Source organism: Scyliorhinus torazame, chromosome 1 (assembly GCF_047496885.1).
Source record: "Scyliorhinus torazame isolate Kashiwa2021f chromosome 1, sScyTor2.1, whole genome shotgun sequence".
In the NCBI taxonomy this organism is placed as follows: domain Eukaryota; kingdom Metazoa; phylum Chordata; class Chondrichthyes; order Carcharhiniformes; family Scyliorhinidae; genus Scyliorhinus; species Scyliorhinus torazame.
This window is the reverse complement of record NC_092707.1, coordinates 16,883,692-16,910,725: the sequence shown is the minus strand read 5'-3', so window position 1 is coordinate 16,910,725 and position 27,034 is coordinate 16,883,692. Positions and strand designations below refer to the sequence as shown.

Below are 27,034 nucleotides of genomic sequence, written 5' to 3'. Positions count from 1 at the left end.
TCGAACCAAGCTGGGGGTTGGCTATATTTGGGGTTGCAGAAGAGCCGGGAGTGCAGGAGGCGAGAGAGGCTGGCGTGTTGGCCTTTGCGTCCCTTGTAGCCCGGCGCAGGATATTGTTAATGTGGAAGGAAGCCAAGCCCCCGGGGGTGGAGACCTGGATAAACGATATGGCAGGGTTCATAAAGTGAGAACGGATTAAGTTTGTGTTAAGGGGTTCGGCTCAGGGGTTCACCAGGCGGTGGCAACCGTTCGTCGACTACCTCACAGAAAGATAGAGGGAATGGAAAATAAGTAGATAACAGCAGCAACCCGGGAGGGGAGGGAGGGGGAGGGGAGGAATCGGACGGACTGTCAGGGATGTTATTGTACATGTATAGGTATTTGGTATATGTAATTGTATATTGGACTGTTGGACTGTAATTTTGGAGAGTATTTATTTTGGACAAGGCAGTTGCCATTTAGTTTAGTTTTTCTTTTGTTTTTGTTTATATATATATTATTTATTTGTTTAAAACTGGCCACGACTATTTATATTGCTTTATTGTTGTGTAAAAGAAACACTACGTATTGTTATGTTTGGCCAAAAAACTCAAATAAAATATATTTTTTTAAAAAAATAATTGCCAATTGATGGGGAAGCTGAATAGCATCGAGGAGATTTTTAACCCAAAGAGCATTTTGAATGGGAGCTCCCGCAGAGGTGAGAAAGCCTCGCTGTTGCCAGGGGCGACCAAAATCGTGGGTCACGCCAAAGGCATACCTAGAATCGGTGTAAACATTAGTACTTTTACCTGTGGCCAAAATACATGCTCGAGTAAGGGCAAATAGCTCGGCTTTTTGTGCGGCGACGGGTCTCGAAGGCTGCTGCTTCCTGCACGTCAGTGTCGGTTACCACGGCATATCCCGACTGTGGGATGCCAGTAAGAGAAATGGAGGAACTGCCGTCAACATAAAAAATTAGACCTGGATTATCAATCGGTCGGTCCGTTAAATCCGGGCGAGGCGCGCGGTAAGGAAGTGATTCCGAAGCAAACAATCGTGTGGCAGATCCGCAAGGTTATCGGGGGGCTGTTCGAGGAATAAAGCAAGATTTAAGGTAGAACAGTAATGAAAAGAGAGGTAGGGGTTTTGCAACAGTGAAACCTCATAGCGGCTCAAGCGGGCTTGAGTCAGATGCTGGGTTTGCTGAGACGTTAGGAGAGCCACAATAGATTGCGAGGTGTGCACTTGTACTGGCTGGTGAAGGGTCAGATTAGAGGCTGCCTGTGCTAACAAATGGACAGCCGTAAGAATTTGGGTGCAGGGAGGTGGACCGCAAGCTACAGGATCCAATTTCGTAGAATAGTAGGCGACTGGGCGACGCCGGTCACCGTGTTCTTGTGTTAGAACACCAGTGGCACATTCATCAAGAACATTAACGGACAACTGAAAGGGTCTGTCATATATAGGTCGTCCTAGCGCTGGGGCGGTAGCCAGGGCGTTTTTCAGAGTAACAAAAGATTGTTTTGCTGAATCAGGAAGTTCAAACTTAAGAGGAGCATTTTGAGAGGAGTACGGAGTTAAATCTTTAGTATGGACAGTAACATTCGGAATCCATTGTCTGCAAAAGTTCACCAATCCTAAAAAGGCTCGCACCTGCTTGGGCGATGTAGGAAATGGAGTCTGCAGTATAGGAGTAATGCGTTCCTGAGTAAGGGAGCAATCCGTAGCACTTATTAGGACACCCAAAAATTTGACCTGCCGTTGGCCTTTATGAACTTTAGTGGGCGGGATCACCTATCCCCATGAATCGAGACGGATGAGCAGGTAAATGGTGTCACGCTGGTTAGCGTTGAAGTCAGGGCTGGCAAGGAGTAAGTCATCAACATATTGGATGATGGTGGAGCCACCAGGAGTTGATAATGTCGCTAACTGGGAGTGCAATGCTTGTGAGAAGAGGGTTGGAGAATGAATGAAGCCCTGTGGGAGCCTAGTCCCAAGTGTATTGGTTGCCCTTAAATGTAAAGGCAAACAAATACTGTGATTCAGAGGCGAGGGGTATCGCAAAAAAGGCATGTTGTAAATCAACAAGGGTGCAAACAGTTGGTTCCGGTGGGACATTAATAAGGATTGTCGCCGGGTTTGGGACAATAGGATGTAAGGGTTCCACTGTCTGATTAATACGTCGGAGGTCTTGGACCAAACGCCGTTCGGATGGTCTTCCTATCTTAGGAACTGGAAGAATCGGGGTGTTAACAGGGCGATTGGCATGGTACCACAATTCCCTGTTGAAGGAACAATTGAACGATTGAATCATGACCGAGACTCCTTCTTCAGCCTCGGGGCGTAAAGGGTACTGTGAAATCGAGAGCAAGGGCATGTTAGGTTTAACTTTAATAACGACGGGAGGGACATTTGTGAGACCAACTTCGAGTTTGGAGGCCGCCCATAAATCTGCAGGTAGTTCAGAAGTCGTTGATTGGACTGAACGATGGTGGTGCAGTGTACCAATGAGGACAAATGGGCGGTGAAAATATTCTAAAGTGCCTGCAGGTAGGATTTGATTTCCATTAAAGAAAGGATCAGCTTGTCCTCGCAGTGCAGCTGCCAGAAATCCCAAAGACTTGGCACTGTAGCCTTCGTTCACAGAAAGGGTCACGTGGGGTGACACAAGTCCCGAATGACGCCAGAGGCCATGGGGTAAATTGACAAGAAAGGCAGACCCTTCTTTTCCCTTAGCGAGGCCAACAAAGGAAACGGATTGTAGAGAACCGAGGGCGTCTTGGTAAATGCTCTCCAAATCTGGCGAGCATCCTGTATGATCGTAGCAAAGAGTGACATGTTGATCGGGAATATCTAAGGGAGGTGAAAAGTTTGAGGGATCAAAATCAACCGACCACCACTGTGGAGTAGTGAAAAGGGGAAAATTTTGAAGCTGGGCCTGCGGGATAGCTGATATAGTAATGCCGTTATCAAGGCCAACAATTTCCACCTGCAGGGGACACAGCAAGTCACGTCCGGCCAGGTTGACACCGAGGACGCGGGTAACTGAAAGGGATGCAACATTCCCGGCCCTCAAATTGAACAGAGAGCGGCTTCGTAAGCGGATAAACAGCACCTTCCCCCATGAAGCCAGCAAGTTCCACATGCTCATCAGAAAGGGGAAAGCAATGTTTCTGAATTAATGTCCAATCTAGCGTAGAATCAGTCGCGCCAGTGTCAATCAGGAAGGGGATAGGCACGCCCTCTATGTAACTCGTAGCGGTGGGCTTGTTAGAGTGGTCTGTTGAGAGGACCGGAAAGTTCGATCTGGCTAGTCAGTAGGGGTTAGAGGTAGTAAAGGGTGTCTGCCGACGGGATTGAAATCTACCTTGTCGTCGGGGTGCTGGACAATCCCTAGCGTAGTGGCCTGTACGTTGACAGTTGAAGCAAGTGACATTATATTTGGCAGGAGGACGACGCGGAGGAGCGCTGTCGAAATCCTCCATGTGTGGAGTGAAGGGGTAAGGAGCCTGTGGGCGGTAACCAAATTCAGGAGGGTCCGTGCAATATGGGCGCTAGTAACGTGAATCTGTCTGAGAGTTCTGACCTTTAGGAGCTCTTCTTTGAGAGGGACGTTGGATAAATTTGGATTTAATTTTGGGCGAAGTGTCTTTGTAACAGGTCTCACGGTGGCGGCCATTGCTCCAATAATAAGACACAGCACGTTTCATTTGAGGTTGAGAATTGTCAGACCAGTCCATGTTATTAGTTTTAATACTGGATGCTACGCGGTCAGGCAAAACCTGCATTAATAGTGCATTAAATTGGGGAGACTGTGTGCCTGCATTGAAAGCAATGTCCCCGGAGTAAAGAGTGTACACGCCACAAAAGCGGTCAAAAAATTCTGGACCATCTTCCTTAGAAGTGGGGGTACATTCAAAGAGTTTGGCGATGTCAATGGGTTTATGGAGAGCCCGTTTTAGTGCAGGGAACATTAAAGTACGCTGATCGTCCTCCGTTTGGTGTGCGCGCTGAAGGCCGTCCACATGTCCCCATGAAGTCCTAATTCATTTTTCCATCTTTCCCCTAATTCTGGGGGAAGGGATGAATAAATCAGAGAATATTGATCACGTGCGGTAGCACCGTACATGGTCGCAATTCTCCTCAAAACTCAGTGAACCCCTCTGGGTCCTCTTTGCAGGAGGGACATTGGGCCATGATCAAACATAGCTCATGGGGTTTAAAAGCCTGCCACACCTCAATGAATGGGTTGTCAGTATCACCAGCGTGGGGGTTAATAACACTCCTAATGGGATAATTTGCAGGGGGAGGTGGTGGCGGAAAGGTTTCCTCCTCCTTAGGTTGGAGCGATAAATCAAGAAAAGCCTGATTAACAGAGGTGAAAGGTTGTTCCATATTAACGGCTTGCGTATGTGACCGAGTGCGTGTTGCTACGGGGGATGCGTTAGCAGGAGTTTCATTGGCAGTGGGACCATAAGGGGGAGTCTGGACTTGGGATGGTGGAATTGTAGAATCAGGGTGTGCAGGATGAGGGTGGGGTCCAGGGGTTAAATCCTCCTCTTCCGTATCGCCTGAATAGGGAAACATCGGCATGCCAGAGCAACTGGGAGGATCTTCCTTTCGTTTAATTTGCTGGGCTAGCCCTCTTTGCCTGTTGGTTGGAGATTTTTTATTTTCGCCTTGTTGTTTATGCTTTCTATCCCAAAGCTCACATTCCAATTTTAAAGTCTCCCAATTTTTTGCTTTACCATCCACATCATTGGACAATCATCAATCCCTTTTCTACGGGCGTTATCTCTCCAACTCATTAATAGTGATTGTTCGTGGCGCTTACTGGACTACTTCTTCCACTCTGAGATTAAAAACTTCCACTTAAAACCGGCGTTTCTCTGCTAAATGATTTTCTCAGCAGAAATGCAATTATCGTAGTTCCAAGTGCCCCCTAGTGGCCAAATATCGTTACCCAATTTATTGTTCAGCGCTGCAGATAATCTTCGTAAATTACGTTCATGAGAAGGGTTTTCACAGCACATGAAAAATAGAGGGGAATTGCCCCCGGTTTTGTCTAAACTCTGTCCCATAATGTCAATAAAATGTGCCCCTGGTAATCAAAAAAATCCCTGGTACCAATTCAAATTGCAGGGTCCCTGACCCAAAGTGTATAGAGGTCCCTGACCCAAATTTAAAGCTGTAAAACAATCAAGAGGTCCCTGACCTAAAGCTAACCACAATTGGGGTCCCTGACCCGCAGTACTCTACTAACAATTTAATCAGTACAATTTAGATTCGAGCACCGTCACCTGTTTAGTTACTTCCGTCAGGGATGAGGGGTCGAACCACGAATCCGAGAGAGAGAGAGAGAGAGACCAAGGTTAATCTTACCTTGTGCCAGCATCTGTCTCTTTCCTCCGGGTCTGGCTCGATCACTTCTGCAGTCCCCCACGGAATTCACTCAGGATATTGGTAACTGCTCGCAGCGCCAAATGTCAAAGTCAATATTTTCGCTTCTGTTGTAGAAAAATTCAACACACTCGTTAAGACAGAATAACAAGCTTTATTTTCGAAAACAACTGCCTGCAGTAATGGTGGAACTTAGATTTCATAGAATTTACAGTGCAGAAGGAGGCCATTCGACCCATCGAGAATGCACCGGCTCTTGGAAAGAGCACCCTACCCAAGGTCAACACCTCCACCCTATCCCCATAACCCAATAACCCCACCCAACATTAAGGGCAATTTATCATGGCCAATCCACCTAACCTGCACATCTTTGGACTGTGGGAGGAAACCGGAGCACCCGGAGGAATCCCACGCACACACTGGGAGGATGTGCAGACTCCGCACAGACAGTGACCCAAGCCGGAATCGAACCTGGGACCCTGGAGCTGTGAAGCAATTGTGCTATCCACAATGCTACCGTGCTGCCCAACTTGTGACAGACCGAGCAGTTTTGTTGACTGCTCTCTCACTTCAGGTTTCAGCCATTACTGCAGGCAGTTGTTTTCGAAAATGAAGCTTGTTATTCTGTCTTAACGAGTGTGTTGAATTTTTCTCCTACAGAAGCGAAAATGCTGACTTTGACATTGGGACCAGCTACATAAATTGAACTTGGCGCGGTTGGTGGATCAGATGAAAGATGATTTCCAGAGATGCGACGCGCTCCCGTTGTCTCTAGCTGGTAGAGTCCAAACGGTGAAAATGACGGTCCTCCCGAGATTCCTGTTTATATTTCAATGTATCTCCATCTTCATTCCGCGGTCCTTTTTTAAGTGCGTCAATAAAGTTATAGCGGGCTTCGTATGGGGGGGGGCAAATCCCCGCGAATGAGGAGGGTAATGTTGGAGCGGAGTCGGGGAGAGGGAGGACTGGCGCTGCCAAACTTCAGCAATTATTACTGGGGGACTAACATAGCCATGATTAGGAAGGGGGTGGGGGGGTCGGGGGGGGGGGGGGGGGGGGGGAGGTTGGCATGGGTGCGTTTGGAGGCGGCTTCTTGCATGGGCACAAGTTTGGGAGCGCTGGTAACTGCGCCTCTGCCGTTCCTGCCGGCACGGTACCCCACCAGCCCCGTGGTGGTGGCGGCTTTGAGAGTCTGGAGGCAATGGAGGAGACGTGTGATCAGGGGGAGCATCGGTCTGGTCCCCAATTTGTGATAATCACAGGTTTGCCCCGGGGAGGATGGACGGGGGGTTCCGAATATGGCGGAGAGTGGGGAGTGAGAGGATGGGGGACTTGTTTATAGAGGGGAGCTTTCCGAGTCTGAGGGCACTGGAGGAGACGTTTGAATTGGCGGGGCGAAACTAATTTTGATATCTGCAGATGCGGCACTTTCTGCGTAGACAGGTACCAACCTTCCCACTCCTGACGCTAAGGGGGATTCAGGACAGGGTAGTTTCCAGAGGATGGATAGGAGAGGGGAGCGTTTCTGACATTTATAAGGAGCTTATCGGACCAGAGGAGACGCAGACCGAGGAGCTGAAGCGAAAGTGGGAGGAGGAGCTGGGGGAGAGATAGAGGCGGGCCTTTAGGCAGATGCGTTGAGTAGTCAACGCGACCGCAACTTGTGCCAGGCTCAGCCTGATTCAATTCAAGGTCGTTCACCGGGCTCACATGACAGTGGCCCGGATGAGCAGATTCTTTGGGGTGGAGGATAGGTGCGAAAAATGTGTGGGAGGACCAGCGAACCATGTCCACATGTTCTGGGCATGTCCAAAACTGAGGGGATTTTGGCAGGGGTTTGCCGACGCCATGTCCAAGGTAATAAATACGAGAGTGCTTTGAGTCCAGAGGTGGCGATTTTCGGGGTGTCGCAGTATCCGGGAATCCAGGAGGAGAAAGAGGCAGACTGGCCTTTGCTTCCCTGGTAGTCCGGAGGCAGATATTACTAGCATGGAGGGACTCAAGGCCCCTGAAGTCAGAGACCTGGCTATCGGACATGGCTGGCTTTCACTGCCTGGAGAAAATTAAGTTCGCCATGAGAGAGTCACTGTTAGGGTTCGCCCAGAGGTGGCAACCATTCATTGACATCTTCACAGAGAATTAATCGTCAGCAGAACCGGGGGGGGCGGGGGGGTTAGGTTAGAGTTGTTTAGGGGTTAATTAATGGTGGGACCTGTGGGGGAGGGAGGTGGTACTTCCACTATGTTTATATTTTTATGTATATTGTTTATATTGCTGCTGTTACAATGCCCCCCAAAAAACCTCAATAAAATGTTTATAAAAAAAAAAAAATGTGGCTGGGGTGTTTTTCATGCCAAATGGCATAACTTTGAATTGGTGTATCCCATCTGGAGTCACAAAAGCTGAAATCTCCTTCGCCCTTTCGGATAAAGGTACCTGCCAGTAACCTTTAAGTAAATCCAGTTTGGAAATAAAAGCTGATTGCAATCCTCTTTTGTGAGGGCCACGAAGAATCCAGCACGAGTTTTTAGGATACAGAGTAATAACATTTATTTACAATAACATATATATATAACAGCAGCAGCAACTTCCCTTGCTGCACACTCTTTCCTGCTGGTTCCTGAACTGGCCAGCTTTATTTATACTAGGAGTTTACTAATGGTTTCTCCGCCCCCCTCATTGGGGGAGCTCATACTCCCACAGGATTGTGGGATTGTCATTAGTCCCCAGCCAATGGTAAGTAGGCAGGTTATAACACCTCCAAACGTGGGATAGGATAAGAGTCCTTTCTTGTAACTGCATTAACCTTTCTATCGTCCACACACAACCATTGGATACCGTCTGGTTTTGGTACCATCACTATGGGTGAGCTCCATTGGCTGCAACCCACTTCAATTATGTCATTTTTAAGCAAACTCTCAATCTCTTTGTCAACCTGTGCAATTTTAAAGGGTTAAGTCTGTATGGATGTTGTTTGATCCCACATCTACATCATGTATAGCCATTTTAGTACTTCCCAATTTATCTCCACAAACTTGCCCATGTGATAGCAATTACTCTTTCAGGTCAGTCTGTTTTTCCTCTGGAAGGTAACTCAACAATTTATTCCAATTTTTAAGAACATCCTCATTTTCCAATTTAAATTGAGGTATGTCAAATTCACAGTCATCTGGATTTGGTTCGTCACTTTGAGTTAGAATCATTAAAACCTCCTCCTTTTCCTCTCCTTCCCCTTCAAAGTACCTTTTAAGCATATTCACATGGCACACTCTGTGAGTCTTCCTTCGATCTGGTGTATTTACCACTTAATTTCCTTTCAATCTGATAAGGTCCACAAAACCTAGCTTTTAAAGGTTCACCTACCACTGGTAACAATACTAAAACTTTATCTCCACAGGCAAAACTACGAACTTTGGATTTCTTGTCTGTTACCCGTTTCATCACATTTTGTGCAATGTTTAAATGTTGTCTAGTCAATTCACCTGCTCTATTTAATCGTTCCCTAAAATTTGACACGTAATCCAATAATGTAATTTCCAATCATGGCTTCCATCGACACCGCAAACTGCCGGCTCAAAGTGGAGAGGATCTCCAGGAAGATCGCGCATATAGACACTGACATTAAGTTTCTACAAAGATGCAAGAAAGCAGACAAGATCCCGAAAGGGCTACAGATCACAAACTCACTCAAGTCTACCTACAACGCAGACTTTAACCTGGTGTTGTAAGACTTCTTACTGTGCTCACCCCAGTCCAACGTCGGCATCTCCACATCATGGCTACCATCGACACCGCAAACTGCCGGCTCAAAGTGGAAAGGATCTCCAGAAAGATCGCGCATATAGACACTGACATTAAGTTTCTACAAAGATGCAAGAAAGCAACCACAATATGCTCACCCCTCACTGTCTTTAAGTTCACTAAGCCAATCCAATAGATGGACTTTTATCCCCTTCTAGCCCCCAATTTGTTCTGGGCCAGGGTTTAGAGAACCCCAAAGTGTATCATGGAATTCACCTGACCCACAACTTTAAATAGATTGTAGTATGGGGAGCACACGACCCACTCTACAGGTGTGGTACAGCAGAAATGGAAAAGTATTTTGTAAAGCAGAACAATGTTTATTCTATGAACTCAAGTAAACCTTTTAAAACATACAGTGAACATCTTAGCAACCATTAATTCAAATACAACCCCCAAAGAATACAACACGAAGTAATCCTTAATAACTTCCCAAACAACATCCAAAAGACAAAAGAAACACCTTTTAACAGAAGCACATTAGGTTTACATTCACTACTGAGAACATTTATAATTCTGAATTCACCAGGTGATCAAGAGATAGTCTTTTCATGGCAGAGAGATCAACGGTGCACCTGCTCTGTCTGGCTTCAGCTCCAACACTGAAAACTAAATTAAAACACACCCTGCAGCAAACAGCCTAAAATGAAAGTAAAAAGCTGACGGGCAGACCAGCTCCATCCACACTCTGACGTCACTGATAAACACTCATTTCTCAAAGCTACATTTCTTAAACACCCATTTCTTAAAGGCACTCTCACATCACAGATGTGCATCCTGGGACACACCTAGACATAGCATTAGACCATGTAAGATCAACCTGATTTGAGGACCACTGAGTGCGTACTGGGCGAAGGGGTTGGGCGGGGGGGGGGAGTGGTGGAGGGTCACCATGTTATGCTAGGGGCAATGGAAATGCCAAAATGTGCACTATTAAATCATGTTGCACCTGATATATTTGCAGCTCTGACATGTTAATCTTCACAGCGGATGTGCCTGCACCTCCATCCCCTGTTGCCCTCCGCTTCCCCATCCGGGCTCAATTATCCAAGATCTAACGCCCCGATGCAGACTCCTTTCAGAAGATGGGTGTGAGCACGGTGTCAGCGGAAAGCCAGCAGTCAAACTATGGCATAAATTGAGAAGCACCAGTGCTTTTTACCTCACAGCGAGTGATCATCATTCTCCTGCCTTACATATTGACCCGCTGTCTATGCCAACACAGGCCCATCACCCTGGGGAGCTGTAACACAGATCCTCGGAGGGTGGAATGCGGTAGTCGGGGGGAACGAGGGGAGAGGGTGAGCTGACAGACAAAGCATCGACTTATGAGAATTCGCGAGTATGAGGACCTTCTTGGTCCTCCGGGCATGCTGGACCCTTGCTGCCGCCAGTATACCATCTTCCGCCTCCTTTCTGGGCTCTTCCACCCTGGTAAGCCTCTTCACCCTTCGCAGACGAGGCTTCATGTCCCCCCTCCTCCAGCATGTGGAGGGCACAGCAGACCACCACAAAGTGGGAGACCCTCTGAGGAATACACTGCAGCGCACGCCCAGGGATGACCCCCGACCTGGAATGATTCAGCCCTCTGAACAAGCCCAACCTCCCCACTTTGGGGCCTCCCTGCCCACACCCGCTGAGCACTGGGGCAGCAGCTCCGGTGCACTGGAGCTGCATATTCAAAAATGGAAATGACTCCTCTCCTCCGCAGATCCCTCAGTCGCCATTGAACCAACTTCACGTTTTAAAAAACGGAGTACTAAATGATGCCGGCATGGTTTCTTGCTGGGGAGCCGGCTAATTCCCGGGATGCCATGAAATCTGACTTCAATTTTGCTAATGAGATGGAAATTGGTGCTAATTGGGGTTAGTGCTACGCATGCCATATTTGGACGAGATCGGGTGTGGGCCAGATAGTTGGCAAACTGATTTTTGCCCGTGGCAGATCTCTGTTTTCGCCTTTCCCGCTGTTCACCAGGCGCACCCAGATTCACAGGTGCAACACGGTGGTTAAATCATGCCCATTATTTAAGAAATATTCAAGCAGCTGGCAAGATGACATGTTGGTTGAGAATATGAATCACAATTCAGTAGAATGAGTAGGTAATTTACTCTAGTTTGAGGCCAAAATTTACTCTCAAAATCTAACTACATTTTTCAAGTTATCAATTTTTAAAAGGAAAGGAAAAATAAGGGGGAAGAAAGGTAACATAATAGATTTCCAAGTCAGCTAAGTAACAGAGAAGGTAACCAGTGTCCCCTCTAAATGTTTTTGTTGTGCACAGCCTGTTCATTTGAATGAGCAGTATCTCGAATTTCTTTTGCGTGGTTGTGTACGTGTGGTGTCGGCTGATGTACCGTCAATTACCACGAGACGAGAACGGTGAAACAATCGAGGCTTTATTGCACAAGATGTTGTGCCTCCTGCAGCTGGAACCAGAATGGGAACAGCGCAGGAGAGCACACACCTTTCTATGCTGCCTGCTGGGAGGAGCCAGCAGGCTGGGATTTACCGTAGTACCTTTAATACACAGGCAGTGCCATAATGCATACAATATATCACGAGTGGTGTTTACCACATCGGCAAAGGGACAATTTGTGAAAGCCTGCGCAGTGCCTTCCAGGCTTTTGCCTGGCTGTGCGCACATGCGACCTACTGAAAACATTGAATCAATAGCGTCTCTTCCCGCCATTAAAAAGAATGGAAGACTGCTTTGCGCTGCCTGGAGTGAGATGTACTGTTTCCAGTCAACGGGTTACATATCATAGAATCTTACAACACGGGAGGATACCATCTGGTCCATCATATTTGGTTTTTTTTAAATTTTGGAGTACCCAATTCATTTCTCCCAATTTAGTGTGGCCAATCCACCTACCCTGCACATCTTTTGGGTAGTGGGGGGCGAAACCCACACAAATTCTGGGAGAATGTACAAACTCCACCCAGAGCTGGGATCGAACCTGGGACCTCGGTGCCGTGAGGCAGCAGTGCTAACCACTGCGCCACCGTGTTGCCCATGGTCCATCATACCTGCACCGCCTCTTTGAGATTTTAAATTAGCCCCACTCCTCCTCTAGAGCCCTGCAGCTTTATCCTCTTCAAGTACATCTCCAGTTCTCTTTTGAAAGCTATTGATGAAACTTGCTTCCACCAACTTGTGTGAAAAAAACCTCCTAATTTATTTGCCAAGGCTTCTCAGTATTTCTCACCCAGTGGAGGTGCGTGACCATGCCAAAGGCCTTCCTCGTGCATACTTATCTTTATGAGGACATCCACCTAAATACCGTGCTTTGTGTACACCTGGATAGACTACTCAAGTAGGGGAAATGGGAGAGCAAATATTCCAGCCAAGTCTCACCCGACTCACATTGAAATGAAATGAAAATCGCTTATTGTCACAAGTAGGCTTCAAATGTGAAAAGCCCCTAGTCGCCACATTCCGGAGCCTGTTCGGGGAGGCTGTTCCAGGAATCGAACCGTGCTGCTGGCCTGCCTTGGTTTGCTTTCAAAGCCAGCGATTTAGCCCTGTGCTAAACATTCCACCATGAGTTATTGGACAAAATGGGAAACCAAGGCCAAAGCCACTTTCCCATGTCTTCTCTTCTGTCTTGCTGAGTAAAGTCATTTGCGGTGCCCTCCCTGCTACCTTAACCGAGATCAATTAAAGTTGCACATCTCTGAGATCTGTATCACTTAATATTTTCCAGGTGACACAATCATGCTTTTGATCACGTTCTCCCTGCGTGGGTTTCCTCCGGGCGCTCCTGTTTCCTCCCACAAGTCCTGCAAGATGTGCTTGTTAGGTGAATTGGACATTCTGAATTCTCCCTCCGTGTATCCGAACAGGCATCGATCGGAGTGTGGACACGGGGGGATTTTCACAGTAACTTCATTGCAGTGTTAATGTAAGCCTACTTGTGACACAAATAACGATTATTATCAGGACTGCTGTTGTAACTTTCAACATTCCTCTCTAAAGGTTTGAGCTAAACCTGGGCAGAGACGATAACATCAGCTGGCTGTGGCTGAGCTGGAGAATCTTTTTAAAGCCAGAGGCAAACCAAGGAAATAGTTCTGTGGTTTTGTTTTCAGTTGTAATGTAGCAAATTCCAAAATTAATCATGACGTAATAGATGAAATTAAAGTACAGCTTCAGCTGATGCAGAATTAGCAATGAAATAATAATCTTTATTCGTGTCGCAAGTAGACCTCCATTAATCTGCAATGAAGTTATTGTGAAAATCCCCTAGTCGCCACACTCCGGCGCCTGTTCGGGTACACTGAGGGAGATTTCAGAATGTCTAATTCACCTAATTAGCACATCTTTCGGGAGGAAATCGGAGCACCTGGAGGAAATCCACGCAGACAAGGGGAGAACGTGCAGACTCCACACAGACAGTGAATCGATCCCGGGTACCTGATGCCATCCATATAATCCGAATACATATATATACAAAATATATCTGAATGTATGATCAGAAGAGCTACAGATGCTCTGGTAGATTAAGCACTGGAGGACTTCAAGTTGGCAACCTCCCAATCTCACTGGCAGGATTGTAATCATTGGAGTTACAGGCCCAGTGTGTTCAGTGACAGGAGTGAGCTGTGTTATGTTTTCTGACAAATATAAGCTACCATAGCTTATTTAACCTTTTGAAAACACAGCTCCTGTATAAAGTGAAATGCTTTTATCTCACTCTAATTGCAGTGTGTTTATAAAATTTTACCAATGTGATTTTTGATGCCTTGAATCACTAAGTGCTTATATATACGATACACTCATGGTTTCCACATATGCTTCTACTGCACTTGTAACAGACTGTCTTTGCCCTTTTATCTTAGAGGGCACGGCTTGCCTTTGGCTGGACTCCATCCTTTCATGAACCAGCAGTGCAATATTTCTGTTTTAGCCAGAGCACAGTTCCGCAGGCAATTCCCATTGAAATCCATCAGGAAAGAATGATTCATTTTTAAACTCAAACTATGCAGCCTTGAAGAAGGTCACGGGCAACCATTTTACACAAATTGGGTCACCTAATTGTGAAGTGAAGCCCCCTCATCAATGGCTTATCCTGTCACTATAAATTATGAAGATAGCCCGAGGGACTTGTAGATTAAAGTTTACATTCATGAGAACGTCGTAACACGATTGACCATCTGTCGATTCTGTAGGATTGTGACTTGAAGCAGATTTGTTCCTTCCAGTTTTGCCGCATTGGTGAAAATAATGATCCACAAGACAGGTTTAAGTTCCTTTACTTTTATTTATGGAGTAAGTTTTGAATCATGCTAAGAAAACTCTTCACACATTTTTTTTTCAAGTTATGAGTAATGCAGTGCATTATAGTCCACAGACCTGTATGCAGTCAGTCAGCCTCAATGGTCCAACTCTTCAAACGTAGACTACTCTGCCAACACAGTCCAATTGTCACTCAGCATAGAACCATACTGCACAGATGGAGACCATTCAGCCCATTGTGATTGTGTTGGCTCTTTGAAAAGGTTACCCAATTAGTCCTGCTTTCGTGTTCTTTCTCCATAGCTCTGCAAATTGGGTACAGACCTTCGAATTAGGAGAAGTCGGCCATTTGACCGCCAAATGTAGTTGTTTTCTTGGTAGAAGGATGGAGGGGCATTAAGGAATGTTTTCACCGAAAGGGTGGTTTGAGTCTGGAACTCACTGCCTGAAAGGGTGGTAGTAGCGGAAACTTGCATCACATTTTAAAATCATTTGGATATGCACTTGAGGTGCCGTAACCGACAGGACAAGATCTGGAAGGTGAGATTAAGCTGGGTTGCTCTTTTTCATTGAGCACAGACACAAGGGGTCAAATGGCCTCCTTAACCAATTTTTTTCTGTTTACAATTTGTTAGCTTTTGTGGGTAAATCATACATCAAAACACCAAACTTTGTTGGTATTACCCGGTTGAAATTAACAACCATGATTTCATATGTGGCATACAGAATCCATGGCAAGTATCTATGGCCCATGATGGCAGAAACTTGGACAGATGTGGAAAGGCTTTTATACAAGGTATAAGGCTGACAAAAATTTAGTACGAATATAGATTGGGGAAATTATGTAAATCATCAGTGCTGTGTTACTTGGGTGCATCATTATGAGGAGAAATATGCACTATTCTGGCTTTTAGTTCCCAGGTAATGAAAGATTTGCACAATATTTTTTCAGGAAGACACTAGCTCTTTGAAAGTTTTCTGTATACATTGGACAGAGAATTACATGTTAAATCAGCAGTAAAAGATGTCAGAGTCATTAACATGCTTGAACAACGCTTGTAAAGGCTCTGGAATGCACTGGCAGTTGGCCTTCCTGCGGTTTGTAAGTGCTAAAAAAAACTGGCATCAAATAAATTTCTGTCCCACATCCAGACAAGACCATCTATATTCTTAAAAAGTAATAATACCAAACAATAGTTTCACGGCTTTAATGTAATTTAGAAGTTCACATTGCGGTTCCGAACAACACAAGTTTTGCTTCGAACAACATCTACCCCTCTTATTTAGATTAATGCCTTGCAGTTGCTTTCAGTTATTCATTAATTTTGTTCAATCTCATGCTCCATCTACTTTCGCTCTGTGTAGGGCCAATGTCTAAGGAATAGTATTCATTTGCCTAGTATGCTGTTTCTTTGTTACAGTAAAGATCAGGACACATCTGAACAGCAGTAGGCCTGTGCTTGTTTCCAATGAGCATTCAGATCTGCAGCCTGTGGATAGCCAAAGCTGTACTTTTTGTATTTCAGATCATCTGTGCTTTTGTCTTTTTAGAATTGAAGTTAGAGTGAAAGGCCCAAGTTCTGGTTCAGTTCACTTCAAATTTTGAGTCCTAGCCAAATTCCAGATACCCATCCCCTAATGGTTCTGAATGCATTGAGCTCACCAATTTCATGGTTAGAAATTATGTCACTCAGTTACTTGTTCATGGTGAATTCACAGATAAAATTAGTGAATTTAGTATCTGAGTAACAGGGCCAGACACTATAATCCAGGCATTCCCAAGTTTCTTTTGTGGACCTTAAAGATCACACTTAAATACAGAACACTGCCATGCCAGCCCCATTGCTAAATGACAAATACTTTACTTTTGCGTAATTAAATTTATAAAGATGACACTGCTTCCCTGCAGGTGTAAACAACAGGTAGACTTTAGAATTTTTCCACATCCCCCCCCCCCCCCCCCCCCCCCCCCACAGATATTTGAAATTCAAGTGAGTAACCCCCAAGAGAGTAAGACATGTATGGGTAAACAGAGATGGTCCCATTCGGGTATAGCCGGGTGAACAGCCAAGGCTGAAGGCCACACAGTTTTTCTGAGCAACATGCCGAAGTCGTCATTTGCGTATTTTCTCTCTGCTTTATTCCCAATCTTGTCACTTTGTATTGCTCACCTTATGCAGAACTGCATCTGCCATCAGATTTGCAAATATGTTGTCCCTCTGATTTCCTTGTTCAACGTCTATTTTTTTTTTGATTATTATTTTTTATAAATTTGGAATACCAAATTCATGTTTTTCAATTAAGGGGCAATTTAGCGTGGCCAATCCACCTACCCTGCACACCTTTGGGTTGTGGGGGCGAAACCCACGCAAACACTGTGAGAATGTGCAAACTCCACACAGACCGTGACCCAGGGCCGGGATCAAACCTGGGACTTTGGCAACGTGAGGCGGCAGTGCTAGCCACTGTGCCACCATGTTGCCCCTTTCAGCATCTATTTTAACGTTGTACCTTTTAATTACTTTCTGAAGTGTGTGTCAGGAATGTGGGAAGGTAACAAGATTAACAGTGAGCTTGAGATGAAAATAAAATAACAGACAAGTAACAAGACTAGCAGGCATCTCGAGGAATAATGAAATGCGATTTGCCAATAACAAGATTAACAGGAATCTAGAGCCATGAGGTATGAATGGCCAGATCAGAAACCTACGTAGAAAATAGAAGCAAGAGGCCCTTCGAGCCTGCTCATCCATTTTTTTTTTTTTTTAATTAAATATTTTATTGAAAATTTTTGGTCAACCAACACAGTACATTGTGCATCCTTTACACAATATTATAACAACACAAATAACAATGACCTATTTTATAAACAAAAAATGAATAAATAATAAATAACAAAAATGAAAACTAGCCCTAATTGGCAACTGCCTTGTCACAAGTAACACTCTCCAAAAATATAATTTAACAGTCCAATATATAATTATCTGTAGCAACGACCTATACATACTATACAGTATATATTAACAACCCTGAGAGTCCTTCTGGCTCCTGGGCCCCCCCCCCCCCCCCCCCCCCCCCGCTGCCGATCCTGGGTTGCTGCTGCTGCCTTCTTTTTCCCATTCCGTCTATCTTTCTGCGAGGTACTCGACGAACGGTTGCCACCGCCTGGTGAACCCTTGAGCCGACCCCCTTAGGACGAACTTAATCCGCTCTAGCTTTATAAACCCCGCCATGTCATTTATCCAGGTCTCCACCCCCGGGGCTTGGCTTCTTTCCACATTAGCAATATCCTGCGCCAGGCTACTAGGGACGCAAAGGCCAAAACATCGGCCTCTCTCGCCTCCTGCACTCCCGGCTCTTGTGCAACCCCAAATATAGCCAACCCCCAGCTTGGTTCGACCCGGACTCCTACTACTTTTGAAAGCACCTTTGTCACCCCCATCCAAAACCCCTGTAGTGCCGGGCATGACCAAAACATATGGGTATGATTCGCTGGGCTTCTCGAGCACCTCGCACACCTATCCTCCACCCCAAAAAATTTACTGAGCTGTGCTCCAGTCATATGTGCCCTGTGTAATACCTTAAACTGAATCAGGCTTAGCCTGGCACACGAGGACGACGGGTTTACCCTGCTTAGGGCATCTGCCCACAGCCCCTCCTCGATCTCCTCCCCCAGCTCTTCTTCCCATTTCCCTTTTAGTTCATCTACCATAGTCTCCCCTTCGTCCCTCATTTCCCTATATATATCTGACACCTTACCATCCCCCACCCATGTCTTTGAGATCACTCTGTCCTGCACCTCTTGTGTTGGGAGCTGCGGGAATTCCCTCACCTGTTGCCTCGCAAAAGCCCTCAGTTGCATATACCTGAATGCATTCCCTTGGGGCAACCCATATTTCTCGGTCAGCGCTCCCAGACTCGCGAACTTCCCATCCACAAACAGATCTTTCAGTTGCGTTATTCCTGCTCTTTGCCACATTCCATATCCCCCATCCATTCCCCCCGGGGCAAACCTATGATTGTTTCTTATCGGGGACCCCCCCAAGGCTCCAGTCTTTCCCCTATGCCGTCTCCACTGTCCCCAAATCTTCAGTGTAGCCACCACCACCGGGCTTGTGGTGTAGTTCCTCGGTGAGAACGGCAATGGGGCTGTCACCATAGCCTGTAGGCTAGTCCCCCTACAGGACGCCCTCTCTAATCTCTTCCACGCCGCTCCCTCCTCCTCTCCCATCCACTTACTCACCATTGAAATATTAGCGGCCCAATAATACTCACTTAGGCTCGGTAGTGCCAGCCCCCCCTATCCCTGCTACGCTGTAAGAATCCCTTCCCCACTCTCGGTGTCTTCCCGGCCCACACAAAACCCATGATGCTCTTTTCAATCCTTTTAAAAAAAGCCTTCGTGATCACCACCGGGAGGCACTGAAACACAAAGAGGAATCTCGGGAGGACCACCATCTTAACCGCCTGCACCCTCCCTGCCATTGACAGGGATACCATATCCCATCTCTTGAAATCCTCCTCCATCTGTTCCACCAACCGCGTTAAATTTAACCTATGCAATGTGCCCCAATTCTTAGCTATCTGGATCCCCAGGTAACGAAAGTCCCTTGTTACCTTCCTCAACGGTAGGTCCTCTATTTCTCTACTCTGCTCCCCTGGATGCACCACAAACAACTCACTTTTCCCCATGTTCAATTTATACCCTGAAAAATCCCCAAACTCCCCAAGTATCCGCATTATTTCTGGCATCCCCTCCGCCGGGTCCGCCATGTATAGTAGCAAATCGTCCGCATACAAAGATACCCGGTGCTCTTCTCCTCCCCTAAGTATTCCCCTCCACTTCTTGGAACCCCTCAACGCTATCGCCAGGGGCTCAATCGGCAGTGCAAACAATAATGGGGACAGAGGGCATCCCTGCCTTGTCCCTCTATGGAGCCGAAAATATGCAGATCCCCGTCCATTCGTGACCACGCTCGCCACTGGGGCCCTATACAACAGCTGCACCCATCTAACATACCCCTCTCCAAAACCAAATCTCCTCAACACCTCCCACAAATAATCCCACTCCACTCTATCAAATGCTTTCTCGGCATCCATCGCCACTACTATCTCCGTTTCTCCCTCTGGTGGGGCCATCATCATTACCCCTAACAACCTCCGTATATTCGTGTTCAGCTGTCTCCCCTTCACAAACCCAGTTTGGTCCTCGTGGACCACCCCCGGGACACATTCCTCTATTCTCATTGCCATTACCTTGGCCAGGACCTTGGCATCTACATTTAGGAGGGAAATAGGTCTATAGGACCCGCATTGTAGCGGGTCCTTTTCCTTCTTTAAGAGAAGCGATATCGTTGCTTCAGACATAGTCGGGGGCAGTTGTCCCCTTTCCTTTGCCTCATTAAAGGTCCTCGTCAGTACCGGGGCGAGCAAGTCCACATATTTTCTATAGAATTCGACTGGGAATCCATCCGGTCCCGGGGCCTTTCCCGCCTGCATGCTCCTAATTCCTTTCACCACTTCTTCTACCTCGATCTGTGCTCCCAGTCCCACCCTTTCCTGCTCTTCCACCTTGGGAAATTCCAGCCGATCCAAGAAGCCCATCATTCTCTCCCTCCCATCCGGGGGTTGAGCTTCATATAATTTTTTATAACATGTCTTGAACACTCCATTCACTCTCTCCGCTCCCCGCTCCATCTCTCCTTCCTCATCCCTCACTTCCCCTATTTCCCTCGCTGCTCCCCTTTTCCTCAATTGGTGTGCCAGCAACCTGCTCGCCTTCTCCCCATATTCGTACTGTACACCCTGTGCCTTCCTCCATTGTGCCTCTGCAGTGCCTGTAGTCAGCAAGTCAAATTCTACATGTAGCCTTTGCCTTTCCCTGTACAGTCCCTCCTCCGGTGCTTCCGCATATTGTCTGTCCACCCTCAAAAGTTCTTGCAGCAACCGCTCCCGTTCCTTACTCTCCTGCTTCCCTTTATGTGCCCTTATTGATATCAGCTCCCCTCTAACCACCGCCTTCAACGCCTCCCAGACCACTCCCACCTGGACCTCCCCATTATCATTGAGTTCCAAGTACTTTTCAATGCACCCCCTCACCCTTAGACACACCCCCTCATCTGCCATTAGTCCCATGCCCATTCTCCAGGGTGGGCGCCCTCCTGTTTCCTCCCCTATCTCCAAGTCCACCCAGTGTGGAGCGTGATCCGAAATGGCTATAGCCGTATACTCCGTTCCCCTCACCTTCGGGATCAATGCCCTACCCAGCACAAAAAAGTCTATTCGCGAGTAGACTTTATGGACATAGGAGAAAAACGAGAACTCCTTACTCCTAGGTCTGCTAAATCTCCACGGGTCTACACCTCCCATCTGCTCCATAAAATCTTTAAGTACCTTGGCTGCTGCCGGCCTCCTTCCAGTCCTGGACTTCGACCTATCCAGCCCTGGTTCCAACACCGTATTAAAATCTCCCCCCATTATCAGCTTTCCCATCTCTAGGTCCGGAATGCGTCCTAGCATCCGCCTCATAAAATTGGCATCATCCCAGTTCGGGGCATATACGTTTACCAAAACCACCGTCTCCCCCTGTAGTTTGCCACTCACCATCACGTATCTGCCCCCGTTATCCGCCACTATAGTCTTTGCCTCGAACATTACCCGCTTCCCCACTAATATAGCCACCCCCCTGTTTTTCGCATCTAGCCCCGAATGGAACACCTGCCCCACCCATCCTTTGCGTAGCCTAACCTGGTCTATCAGTTTCAGGTGCGTTTCCTGTAACATAACCACATCTGCCTTAAGTTTCTTAAGGTGTGCGAGTACCCGTGCCCTCTTTATCGGCCCGTTCAGCCCTCTCACGTACCACGTGATCAGCCGAGTTGGGGGGCTTCCTACCCCCCCCCCTTGTCGATTAGCCATCACCTTTTTCCAGCTCCTCACCCGGTTCCCACGCAGCTGTATCTCCCCCAGGCGGTGCCCCCCCGCCCATCCTCTCCCATACCAGCTCCCCCCTCTCCCCAGCAGCAGCAACCCAGTAATTCCCCCCTCCCACCCCCCGCGCTAGATCCCCCGCTAGCGTAATTACTCCCCCCATGTTGCTCCCAGAAGTCAGCAAACTCTGGCTGACCTCGGCTTCCCCCCGTGACCTCGGCACGCACCGTGCGACGCCCCCTCCTTCCTGCTTCTCTATTCCCGCCATGATTATCATAGCGCGGGAACCAAGCCCGCGCTTCTCCCTTGGCCCCGCCCCCAATGGCCAACGCCCCATCTCCTCCACCTCCCCTCCTCCCCCCATCACCACCTGTGGGAGAGAGAAAAGTTACCACATCGCAGGATTAGTACATAAAACCCCTCTTTGCCCCCCACATTCGCCCCACCACTTTGTTCGAACGTTCTTTTTAATAACCCGCTCATTCCAGTTTTTCTTCCACAATAAAAGTCCACGCTTCATCCGCCGTCTCAAAGTAGTGGTGCCTCCCTCGATATGTGACCCACAGTCTTGCCGGTTGCAGCATTCCAAATTTTATCTTCTTTTTATGAAGCACCGCCTTGGCCCGATTAAAGCTCGCCCTCCTTCTCGCCACCTCCGCACTCCAGTCTTGATAAACGCGGATCACCGCGTTCTCCCATTTACTGCTCCGAGTTTTCTTCGCCCATCTAAGGACCATTTCTCTATCCTTAAAACGGAGGAATCTCACCACTATGGCTCTGGGAATTTCTCCTGCTCTCGGCCCTCGCGCCATCACTCGGTATGCTCCCTCCACCTCCAACGGACCCGCTGGGGCCTCCGCTCCCATTAACGAGTGCAGCATCGTGCTCACATATGCCCTGACGTCCGCTCCCTCCACACCTTCAGGAAGACCAAGAATCCTCAGGTTGTTCCTCCTTGCGTTGTTTTCCAGTGCCTCCAACCTTTCCACACATCGTTTCTGATGTGCCTCCTGCGTCTCCGTCTTCACCACCAGGCCCTGTATATCGTCCTCATTCTCGGCTGCCTTTGCCTTCACGACCCGAAGCTCCCGCTCCTGGGCCTTTTGTTCCTCCTTTAGCCCTTCGATCGCCTGTAGTATCGGGGCCAACAGCTCTTTCTTCATTTCCTTTTTGATCTCTTCCACACAGCATTTCAAGAACTCTTGTTGTTCAGGGCCCCATGTTAAACTGCCACCTTCCGACGCCATCTTGGTTTTTGCTTGCCTTCCTTGCCGCTGTTCTGAAGGATCCACTGCAATCTGGCCACTATCTCCTCCTTTTTCCATCCGTATCCAGGGGGGATTCCCTTCTGGTTTACCGCACAGTGTTCTTAGCCGTCAAAATTGTCGTTGGGGCTCCTATCAAGAGCCCAAAAGTCCGTTTCACAGGGAGCTGCCGAAACGTGCGACTCAGCTGGTCATCGCCGCACCCGGAAGTCCCTCATCCATTTATTATGATCATGGCTGATCATCAAGTTCAATACCCTGATCCCATCTTTCCCACATATGCCTTGATCCCTTTAGCCCCAAGAGCTATATCTAATTCCTTCTTGAAATTACACAACAGTTTGACCTCAACTACTTTCTGTGGCAGCGAATTCCACAGATTCACCACTCACTGGGTGAAGAAATTTCTCCTCACCTCAGTCCTGAAAGGTTTACCCCTTACCCTCAAACTATGACCCCCCAACCACCGGGAACATTCTTTCTGAATCTACCCTGTCTAATCCTGTCAGCATTTTATGAGTTTCTATGCGATCCCCTCTCATTCGTCTAAACTCCAATCAATATAATCCTAAACGGTTTAGTCTCTCCTCATATGACAGTCCTGCCAACCCAGGAATCAGCCTGGCAAACCTTCGCTGCACTGCTTCCATAACAAGAATATCCTGGCCGGGATTCTCTTAGCCCGTACCGTGTCGGAGAATCGGCAATGACGCCGGAAATTCCCGCCACGCCGCTCCGACGCTGGGAATCAGCGGCACTCGCGCGCGCAGTTGACGCGGCGCCGGTCGGGGGATGTTGCAAACGCCCTCGGCAGCGATTCTCCACGGTCAATTGGCTGAGTTCCGCCACCGTGGTTCCAACCTGATATCACCTGGCGGGAGCTCTGACCCGCGACCGCGGTGGCCGTCCAGTTGGGCGGGCGGGGGATCAGACTCCCGCGGGGGGGGGGGGGGTTCCTGCACGCCGGCCCCGCAATCGGGGCTATCAATCGGCAGGCGTGCGCGATCTGGAGGGGGCCTACCTCCTTCCATGCGGGCCCGCTGTGTGACTCCGCCATGTTGCACAGCGCCGGCATGGAAACGGCCACCGCGTGCATACGCCGGTGTGGAAGCGGCCACCACACGCATGCGCGGACCCGCACCAGCAGTGCAGGGCCGCGTATCGGTGCCGGAGCAGCGTGCAGTACTCCGCCGCTGTGTTGGCCCCCTGTGGCCCACTGAATCGCTGGGCCAAGAGGCCCGTTGACGTCCGTTTGGAGAAGCCAGGCCCCTTTTTCAGATGAGGACACCAAAACTGCACAATACTCCAGGTGTAGCCTCACCAATGCCCTATAAGGCTACAAGACATATAGGAGCAGAATTAGGCCATTCGGTCCATCAAGTCCACTCTGTCATTCAATCATGGCTGAAATGTTCCTCACCCCCATTCCCCTGCCTTCTCCCCAAAACCCCTGATTCCCTTGTTAATCAAGAGCACCAGATTTGTGCTTGAGGTGTTGTTACCTACGGAGCTACAGATCAAGAGCTGGAAGTGGAATTAGATAGAATAGTTATTTCTTGGAACATAAGAACGAGGAACAGGAGTTGGCAATTTAGCGCCTCGAGCCTGCTCCACTGTTCAATACGATCGTGGCTGATCTCATCATGGCCTCAACTCTACTGTGCTGGACATTCTCCGAAACCCTTCAACCCATTACTAATTCAAAATTTGTCTTAATCCTCCTTAAATTCGTCGGTTCTCCCTGGTCAACTCTACTAGTTAGTAAGTACTAGAAACATTGTTTATCAGAGATTAATGGGACTTTACAAATGATAACTTCTGAAGGCAAGGAATTTGAGAGAGGTAGACAGAACCCGCAGAGGGAAATATCAAAGAGACTAAATGGTATAACTGCTCGCACCCTCATTGGAGAGGTGGACTAGTTCTCCACCCAACAGTCAGACAGACCAGTTCCATCTGTGATCTGAGTCACTGAGGCCTATTCCAGCGAGCATTTAGAGCCACAGCAGATTGCAGATATTCTCCTCTAAACAACGCAGTTTTGTGCCTCCGCTGAAAAAGATGAGACAGTTTCCACGTCTTGGTTACTGAAGTGGTATTGTGTGGCAAACATGAACTGCATTTGATCTGTGGAGTTATTTAAGTTGAATGCTGCTTGGAAAAATGGTGTGTCCGTGAGTTCAGGGAATGTGGATATATTTTGGGAATGGTGTGTTTCATTAAGCATCATAGTGTATATTAGTCTTTTGGGTTTTTTTTACTTCAGAAAATATTCTTTAGTAATTGTTTACACATCGACGGGACTGGTTCTTCATTGGGTTGTTCATTGTTCTATGCTACCATGGGCAGCACGGTAGCACAATGGTTAGCACAGTTGCTAAACAGCTCCAGGGTCCCAGGTTCGATTCCCGGCTTGGGTCACTGTCTATGCGGAGTCTACACGTTCTCCCCGTGTCTGCGTGGGTTCCCTCCGGGTGCTCCGGTTTCCTCCTGCAGTCCAAAGATGTGCAGGTTAGCTGGATTGGCCATACTAAAAATTGCCCATAGTGTTCAAAAAGGTTAGGTGGGGTTACTGGGTTGTGGGGATAGGGTGGAGGTGTGGGCTTGGGTGGGTTGGGCTTTCCGGTGCGGACTCGATAGGCCAAATGGCCTCCTTCTGCATTGTAAATTCTATGTTTAAACCAAAATACACCACCAATAATGTTTCAAGTTATCCTTTGGGGTTTTGAGACATCAACATGGTTCCTAATAAGAATGTGGTACAGCAGTCATTCTGTTGTCACTTTTTATGGTCTTAAATTACTACATCTCTGTGGTTGACAAAAACTATCAGTGGAAAGCTAAGTTAATGAGATCCTTGGGCATTATGTTCAAATGAATCTGCAGGCTAGCACCTGTAAAAATTCAAGGCCATCATATTGTCTGATTAGCTGATAAGAGATAACTGTTAAAATAAACCTTTTCAGTTCAGAGGTCGTACCTGAATAGGAAGCTGATACAGTTATAGCAGCCGCTTTTTAAAAAGGCTTCTGTTAGATATCACATTAGCTCTGATAGATGATTCATAGGATCATATGATAATGATAGAAGGAAGGTCAATATGCCCATTGTTTGGTTTTAAAATGTAACCAGCCTGATTGACACTCCTGGCTTTCTGTAGTCATGTGATTGTGCCATGAGGCTTCCTCGGAAGGCAGACATCTTGATCAGTTCAATAAACCCTCTCATAGAAACAGATACTGAAGGAGACTACTGTCCTTATACTTGAAACACCCATCTATTTAATTTATACAGATAGATGCATACCCACCGTTCCCCACTCCCACCATCTCCAAATATCTTGTCGCATTCAGTTTCTTGGTTTGGGTTCTTACCTTCCATGATTTTAGCTGGAAATTTCCTGGAGCAATTCTAAATTTGCCTTTTACTACTTTGGATCTGTATCCCTTGCCCTACTGCACAGTGGTCAACACTGCTGCCTTACAGCGCCAGGGAACCGGGTTCAACTCCGGCCTTGGGTGACTGTGTGGAGTTTGCATGTTTTCCCCGTGTCTGCGTGGGTTTCCTCCGGGTGCTCTGGTTTCCTCTCACAGTCCAAAGATATGCAGGTTAAGTGGATTAGCCATGATAAATTGCCCCTTAATGTCCAAAAAAAAGATTAGGCAGGGTTACAGGGTGTGGTACCCTCAATAATGACACTTAGAATGTAAACGGTAGACTTCCGGGTGCGGCGATGACCAGCTGAGTCGCACGTTTCGGCAGCTCCCTGTGAAACGGACTTTTGGGCTCTTGATAGGAGCCCCAACGGCAATTTTAATGGCTGAAAACACCGTGCGGTAAACCAGAAGGGTGTTCCCCCTGGACACGGATGGAAAAAGGAGAGGAAAGTGGCCGGATTGCAGCGGATCCTTTGGAGCAGCGGCAAGGAAGGCAAGCAGAAACCAAGATGGCGTCGGAAGGTGGCAGTTTCATATGGGGCCCTGAACAACAAGAGTTTTTGAAACGCTGCGTGGAGGAGATAAAAAAGGAAATGAAGAAAGAGTTGTTGGCCCCGATACTACAGGCGATCGAAGGGCTAAAGGAGGAACAAAAGACCCAGGAGCAGGAGCTTCGGGTCGTGAAGGCGAAAGCAGCAGAGAATGAAAACGATATACAGGGCCTGGTGGTGAAGTCGGAGATACAGGAGGCACACCAGAAACGATCTGTGGAGAGGTTGGAGGCACTGGAAAATAACGCAAGGAGGAACAACTTGAGGATTCTTGGCCTTCCTGAAGGTGTGGAGGGGGCGGACGTCGGGGCATATGTGAGCACGATGCTGCACTCGTTAATGGGAGTGGAGGCCCCGACGGGTCCGTTGGAGGTGGAGGGAGCATACCGAGTTATGGTGCGAGGATCGAGAGCAGGAGAAGCTCCCAG

General features: G+C 47.6%; 1 protein-coding gene across 4 annotated transcripts in view; it reads left to right on the top strand.

The window, feature by feature from the left end:
• Positions 1-27,034, top strand: part of tango2 (transport and golgi organization 2 homolog (Drosophila)) — a 368,109-nt gene that overhangs the window by 68,697 nt on the left and 272,378 nt on the right. The window contains exon 1 of one of the 4 annotated variants that reach the window (XM_072470905.1): positions 13,577-13,597. The exons of the other annotated variants lie outside the window; for them this stretch is intronic. The gene's annotated coding sequence lies outside the window, so the exon portion shown is untranslated. Of the gene's footprint in view, positions 1-13,576; positions 13,598-27,034 lie in introns of those variants that run through there. 4 annotated transcript variants of the gene reach the window in all.